This window comes from Gambusia affinis, linkage group LG10 (genome assembly GCF_019740435.1).
Source record: "Gambusia affinis linkage group LG10, SWU_Gaff_1.0, whole genome shotgun sequence".
NCBI classification, from domain to species: domain Eukaryota; kingdom Metazoa; phylum Chordata; class Actinopteri; order Cyprinodontiformes; family Poeciliidae; genus Gambusia; species Gambusia affinis.
The window spans coordinates 6495821-6504292 of NC_057877.1; positions in this window are offsets into that span (position 1 = coordinate 6495821).

The following is an 8472-nucleotide window of genomic DNA, read 5'->3' on the forward strand; positions in this document are numbered from 1 at the left end:
ATCCAGTGTGGATTCGCTGATGACACTTGAGATTTGAGGAACATTTCAATCTCTTCTCACACTAACTACAGCTATAAGGCTCTTCACCAGTGTGGTGACACAGAGTTAATTGAGCAATGTTAGATTTTCTTCCATTTTCCCTAGAGGAGACAGGCAGCACAACCCTTGACGATGTCTGAGATCGGTCCTTTGTTCTCCCTGGTGGTCTAGTGGTCAGGATTCAGCGCTCTCACACCCTCACAGAGGTTCCACATTTGTTCCCAGAACAGAACCAGACTTCTTTATCAGGCTGTTGAGCCTTTTTAGGTCTCTGGTTCTGCCCCAACAGATGACGGCTGAAGAGATGAAGCTCTCAACAACAAACTGATAGAAGATCTGCAGCAATCTCTTCTCACACTGAGTGTGGATTAGTTGATGAGTGTTAAAATTACTCTTCATATTGAAAGTCTTTCCACACTGGTCACAGAGATAGCGCTTCTCTCCAATGTGAATGCGTCGATGAATTTTCAGATACGTCTTCAATCTGAAATTATTATTATTGTCATAAATATTACTGATGGCATCGACTGTTGTAGCCATAGACAGGATGAGAAGAAGTTCCCTCACATTCCAGCTGTTGTGCCTCCCCGACAGGGGGACTGTTGGGAATAAATAATTGTTTTCCTCCGTCTCTTTTAGCTTTAGCATGCTAGTATTTTCAGAACTGCTTTGCTGCTCGGGCCTAAAAATAGTTTTCAGAAAAAAACAAATTTTTTTCTTTTTTTTAATTAAAAGAAACTTTAAAAAACCCTCAACTATATATTATTTAATAAATGTGTGCCTATTCCGCGACGTTTCGACAGTATTCTGTCTTCCTAAGGCTTAGGCACACAAGATTTAAGCTGTTGAGTTTTCTCCGCTGCTGTGGCTCAGAGTGAGTGAAAGACAGGAGAGTGCTCCTCTATTTATATTCTCCTTCTCGAGGCTCCGCCCTCTACGTTGGACTTCGTGATGTTTCACTCTGGCTTTAATTATGTTGTTTCGGTTATTTTGTTTAGATTACGATTTTAATTTTACAAAATAAATGATGAATTTGTAAAAAACAAATAGAAATAAAAAAAATATATAAATAAAGATCAAAATAAAATAAGAGGAACAGTTGGATTCAGTTATTATCTTGCGGGGGGGTGACCAAGCTCAGGCAAAAGGGCAAAGTGTCAGGTCAACCATTGATGCAGGAACAATTGTGCAACTGTGAGATGCGTTGACTGCTACAAATACACATGTGGCAAATGCACCAGGGTCATACCCTGGCAGTGCCAGGTATGTTCCGACAGTGCAGACAGACTGCTGAGTGAGTGCTGAAATGCCAGTCACACAACGACATGCCACTCACACACACAGCCCCCCACTGTGCCTAATGTAAATATGTGTGGAATTGTTTTATTTCTTGTATTTTTTGTATTTTTTTTTTAATGACAAAAATAAAAAGCATTTAAACAAATAACAGTTGTTCTTTTGTATATTTCTCATGGTGGAATTTCAGTCCTCTTGACTTAGACACAAATACTTCTGGTCATTGCTCACAGCTGTACCTGGCTGTAAAATTTCTAATTCTCCATTTAAAATATTAAAATTAATTTATTGTGCTTTTTTGCTAAAATAAAACTAAGCTAAATATGATATATATAATCTTTATATACTGAATAGAACTAATTAGACAGTTAGTGGGGAGTTAAGCTTTCTCCTTTCCTTGGGTGCGCCGGTAATGGCCTTATTTACAGAACAAAAGCGCCTGTTCACACCTGCTTATAGGATGCTAATTAAAATCCTTCAGGTCAGTCGACCCGTCTCTGGGCTCCAAAGGTAGAAATGTTAAATGACCCTTCTCTGGTAATTCGGCTATTACAATTGTTGAGGAAATATAACTACTTTGAGTGTTTAATATAGTTAATCTCACAGCCATGTGCATTTAGGTAGATTGAACATTCTTATCTGGACAAATGTTAGACAGATGTAAGCCAGGAGACAGCCAGGAGGCAAGAGATAAACATTCTCTTGGAGGAGTTTAACCAAAACACTATTCTCTTGAAAGGCTTTAAATTAGGAGGGCCATAAACCATATCTCCCCGGCTCAGAGGTCGAAGGTCGGGAGTTTCTCAGAAGAGGAGAGCTGCGTCTGGAGATGGTTACAGCCTGGTACTAACGTCTAATTTTAATACATCTTTAAATACTAATCGCATGTTTTTGATTAAAGTATATTACCCAAGTTAGAAGTATTAATCTAGTAGATGATTAATGTATTTGAAAATGTATTATCAGGGATAATTTCAGAATCAAAGGAAAATTGTTTGAATTACAAAAGGAATTCTACCTCATTTTGTTCTGTGACCAGACAAAGATTTAAGTTTTTGGAAATGCTGAAATCAGAAAAGCAGAAAACTAGGTTTAATGAAAAATAACTTATAACTTTAACAAGTAGTAAACGACTTTTGATTTCTGCCATAACTTAGGGGAAGGTCTAAGTTTTTCCAAGGTAGCTTTTGGTTGGTCAAAAACAGGGGTACGCCCTATTCGCATATATTAACAAGAAGAAACGCCTTCACTAGAAAAAGTGAATGCTCAATAATAAGAATTCAGACAGCTGTTCGATTCTGCTTTTTGCATCAGCTTTCTCCAAAGACGCGTCTTTGTTTTTTGTAGTTTTTGTCTGTCTCAGGTAATAAGTCTATATCTTGGATGCTTTGCAGTTTTGTTGTTCCTTTATTGTGGTTTGTCTATGGATTAAACTCTGCAATTCTGTGACGTCATCACGCATGGTTGTTTCCTTATTTGCCACACACGCGGCTCGCCAGGAAGAACTTGGGATTGGAGGAAAAGAGAGAGAGCCAAGATTTTTTCCAAAATTAAGCTAATTCTTAATTTCTTTTTCCCAATAATTGGGGGCTCGCCGGTTCTTGACGAGCTGTGTGTCCCGGGGTGATCTATCTCGGACCGAGCGCTTCGTTGTGGTAAGCAACTTCTTGTTGTTTTCGTATCAGGCGCTGTGGCCCGGGAGTGGTTGTTCCCGGTATATGTGTTTGACCTCACGGACGTGCAGAAGTGTTTTTCTTGTACGTGTTTGTTGTGTGTACTTTCAATACATAAAGTGCAGAGAATCGTGGCGGATTCGAGCAGCAGGAATTGCGCGTCCTCTGCTAAATGGCTGGGTTTAGTATTTTTTGGCCCGAAGGATTTGTTTCTGAGCCTTCGAAAGAAAGTAAATAAATACAATAGCTGGGTTTAGTATTTTTAACCCGAAGGACTTTAGTTTGGAGCCTTCAAAAGAAAGTAATTAAATAAAAAAAAAAAGAACAAAAAAAAACAAAACAAAAACTTAACTGATGCTTCTTATTTTTTCGGCGCCTGATTATTTTTCTTTTCCTCTTTGTCTTTTCAATTGTCTGTCATTGTGTTTTGTGTTTTCTGTATTTGTCTGTTTGTGGTGATTTTTGAGAAAGCAGCTGTTCAGTGTGGAGTGTGCGTGCAGAGCTCTGTGTTTCTGTGTGGCCGTGTGTGCGCGCGCGCGTGTTTGGGCCGGCTGTGTGTTTGAGCTGTGTGGGACACTGTGTTTGGAAAGCGCTGTGTGTGTATGTGTGCGTGTGTGGGACGCGGTGTGTGCTGATTAGCCTGGCTGGGACGCTGCTGTTTGAGTGGATTTTTGCTACTTCATAGTGCTGACCGGCCTTGGGTTTTTATTTTCATAGTTTGTTTAAAACAGGCTGCTGCTGACGGAAGGAGACAGACGCGCCGAAAAACTGCGCAGTCAGGTCTTTTTACGACCTGTTTTAAAGTCCTGGAAGGTTAAATTCCTTGCTAGGCCGGTGTTTTAGGTCAAATCCTCCGCTAGCAGCTGCTTGACGCCATTCAGAACTAGTTGAACCAGGATTTTCCTTTAGAGTGTTTTTTAGTGCTGTTTCCGGTGCACGACTCCAGTTTTGTACTACCCTGTGTTGTTGATGAACTGGAATACCGTATTTATTCGAATAACTGATAATACAGTGGTTAAATGTGTGGCGAATGACTGGGGGTCTTTGCCCTCATAGGAAACCCTATAAATTCTGGACTCTGACATATATATATAGTGCACAAAATCCGTGAAGGACGTACGAAGTCCTTGCGCAAAATTTCGTGGACATAGGTGGACGGAGCCTGGTGCGGTGCTGTTGTACACAAAAATTACTCCATTAGGTATTAAATAATAATAAATAAAATTGATCAATCGACTTTTATTTGGATGGTACATTTCAGAGAAATAAGATTCCTCAGTAAATCAATTCTTGTTTGGAAAACATGGTTCAACATGGACTTAACACTTAAAATAATGTTAATTTGAGTTCTCACTACCTTGTAATTGGGCAGGACGGTTGAGTCCTGCTCGAAGCTTAAATTCCGTAATCAGTGTGTCTGTGAGTGTGATTGGAGGTATAAATACCGCTTGGTATTTTGTCTCATATAAAACGGTAGGATTGTTACCGGCAAACCTGTTTTGGATGCAGGGGCAAAGGACCTCCCACTCGTGAGTGTGGAAGTGGAGGTTGTCCCTACAGGTATTTTTAATTGCTGGCCTACTAACTGATCTCCAGTTTTTAGGATTTCTGGGGGTCCACAAACTGGACCAAATTTTATATATTAAAAGAAAATATGAAATTTTCTTTTAAAAGGGGGAAAGGTTTAAGCAAAGGTCAGCCCACAGACAGCTTATAAACAAATGACTGGAAATATGTCAAAAATCAGGATCCGCATAGAATAAAAACTTAGATGAATGGATAACGAATTATAATTTTCACAGCTGTCTACACTCAAAAAACTAACTGTATTGCAGGATAAAATAATACATACGACAACTACAGAATAAGCCAAGACAGTGAGAAAATGGAGGATTATGACAAATACGTATTGGTAAATAAGTAGATGACTAAATGAGAATAATTTAAATGAATGAATATATAAATTAGTACGTACGATAAACAAATATAATAAAATACAAAACCTACAGCATATGGTTGGAAACTGTCCTGAGAAACACCGCACCCCAGTGTGATTAGGGTTAACTCCGAGTGTATCAGACTCGGATTATGAAACATCTGTCTCCTAAATTTAATGTAGTGACTGACATGGACATTGAAAGGTTTTGCTAAATTTATATGGGTTACTGTTCATAGATAATATTAACCTTCAAATTGCCTTATCGGTTGGGGAAATGATCATTTTTGTGTGACATTTGTGCATGTGGAAATATCCATAGGGAATCACTATTAAAACTGTTATACGACAGGAATTACAGCACAACTCTGTGTCATTAAACTAGAAAATAATGGACCGCCAGGACGGAGCTGCTGCTCCTCCTGCCGACTCTTTTCAGGAACGCGTTTTGCAAATGGTGGAGAAACTACAGCGTGATGTGGAAACTTTGACCACACGCGTTTCAAATTTATCGGGTAATTTGGAAGCTCTGTCTGTACATTCTGAGAACAAATCTGCTCACGCTAGGGGCGACCCGGAATTGAACTGTGGTCACCATACAAAAGGGGACTTGAATTTGTTCCATGTTTTGCAGGTCTCTCAGGATGGGGGGAGAGAGGTGGAGAAGGAGCTGGACGATCTTAAGAAACAAATTCTTAAGCTGCAATTAGGTGAAGCTCGACAGAAATTTCATCTTGCGAAACTGGAGCGGCAGGAGGCTAAAGCTGTGTTAAAAGCTGCTGCTCAATCAGTTCCTGTTCCGGGTCAGGCTCTTGTTGCAGCGACACAACCTGGTCCTCACGTATATGCAGGTCCAGGGTGGCGTGGGGGCAGGAAGGGGGCTCCCGCATGGTCGGGTGTGCGAAAGGGGGGTGTACAAGGCGGGAGACGCAGGGACAGGTGTTTCTATTGTGGCGAGGACGGTCACTGGGTTCAACAGTGTCCTCACTATACACCGGCTGCTGCACGAGTTGATGTGTCGCCACACCTGCTGTCACAACAACATCCGGGTGCTGCATTTCTTCCGCAACGTCCTGGACAGTATTTTCAGGCTGGAGAACCTGTGTCAGGGTGTTCCCCTGCTGGATGTGACAGTTGATGGACAACCTTGCCATTTTTTGGTGGATACAGCAGCACCTTCTTCCACCATGAATGCTGTCATGCCCTTGCACACACTCTCTGATTGGACAATATCAGTGGTTGGTTTTTCTGCGGTGAAACAACCTCTACACGTCTCCACATCCCTGTACACAGTGTGGCCGGACGATAAATGACACATCCTTGTTTTGTCCTGATGGATCTTCCCATGCCTGTTCTCAAAGTTTATACTCATGGACGATTTTGCTCCAACAAGTCGAGGAGCATCTGGCTGATATATACTGGGGCCTTTTTACAGCCGGAACAGACTGAACATGCTGGGATCTTGTCTGGTTTTCTGCTTTGGAAGCCCTGGTTTCAAGCGCTTGCTCCGTGTGGACCCCCCCCTGATCTTCCCTGCGCCGCTTTGTTTTATGGCCAAGCCCAGATTAGTGACACCGGAGGGGGTTGCTGCTGCAGTAGTCTGACCTGGGTTTAGCCGTTTTGGTTTATAATGCATGATGGAGCAGTTCCACATATTTTATTTATTTATTTATTTATTTTTTTAAGTTGAGGGGCGTGGTAAAACGCTTCCTTGTAGTTTCACACTGGCAGATTATTGTGGTTCCTGTCCTTTTTCTCTCTTTCTCTCCTTCTACGGAACACGTGCCCAATACAGTGTTCAGCTTTGACCTCTGTTGTGCTGGAACATCTTCAACTTCCTGGTTTTGTTTCAGGAAACGGGGTGAGAACAGAAAACACATGCAGCAGGCGTAGAAAAGTGATTCTAAAACAATAACATCTGATCTACAAGCTTCTCCTTTGGGAGGTAAAATTTGAGCAATAAATAATAAGGAAAATATTAAATGTAGATTTTTTAGCATCAAAAATGCTGAGTTTAATTGGTGAACATGCTTTGACAAACATTAGTTGAATTTTCTAGGAAAAGGTGGTAAAAGAAGATATATTTCTTAAAGTGTTTTACATATGTACAAATAATAATTTGGTGGTGTGGTCTTTCTAAGGGCATTTTCTAGATAAATATTCAAATTCATGTTTTAATGTTTTGATAAATTCTTTACGGTTGCTCAGATTACCCTGAATGTTGGGAAAAGTTAAAGATGAGTAGAACTATGAAGTGACTCTTTAAACGTTAATGATTTCCGAGGGAGCTAATACAGGATGAAATTCTACTTATTAACATCATTAATGACTGTAACGTGAAATGTTTTGGGGAAATTGAGTAATCTTATAGATTATAATCATGCTAAAAATAATTAATCTATTTGTTTTGGAAGTTTATCTTTCAGACAAGGGCAGAGAATTTGGACAAAACAAAATAATAAAGATAAAGGTTAACTATGAACATTATTGAATTATCCTGAAAATAAAATAAAATAAGTAGGAAAAGGTCTTTAAACTATTAAGTTTTGCAAATAAGCGGACATTTAAAGGGTTTTTCTGATTGAAGGAATTGGTTTATAATTAAATTTAAAAATCTAATTGATGTTAATTATGGAGTTAAATAGCAGTGTTTTGTGGAACATTGAAGTATTTGTTGCATCTCAATTAAATAGTTAAATTAGAATTTACCTCTGAGAAACAGAAATGAATATACAATTATTGAAAATTGGTGAGAAGTTTTGGCAGAAGGAAATTATTGATTGGGTTCTAATATAACTTTTGAGAAATATCTTTTTAGAATGCACATGTTCATTAAAATCTTGGAGACTACATTTAAAATATAGTAAAACATTTAATGCTACACATTTGGAATATTCTTGTAGCTTTCGTAATTCTTGATTGAATAAATTTGAACAATGAAGAACATGATGTGAATAGACTGATGGTTTTGTGACTGACCATGACTAGACTAAATGTTTCATGTTTTGTTTGTTGTGTTATCGTCTGTTTGTGCATACATGGTATGAATATGTGTGATTAGAACAGAATATAAATTTTGGAATATAACTGGCAAACTAATTATATATTGTCCCCAATCACAGAGCAAGGGAGACTAAACTAAATTATCAGACAAAAAATTGGCTGAACTATGTGCACATACAAATTAAATTGAGTAGATGTTTTGCCTATTACTTCCATGCCTGTCTGTCTAGTAACCAATCAACAGGGCCTCTCCATTTGAGCTTCAAAACCGACGGAAGTTACATGGACCGGCGGCCCACATTCCCAGGATGAAAAGGTGAATCTGCACATTTATCACATGACGCCTTCTTTACTGAGTCACAGATTTTGGCGGCGGAATTTGCGAAGTACCAGACGGCACAGGAGCGTCCGGCTTCTGGACCGATTCCAGGAATCGACTGGGTGTGCCTGGGGTTCATCGACGGGGGCCACAACGCGCGCTCCACAACGTGCGGGACGATCTGCAGCTTCGGTCTTCAGATGAGG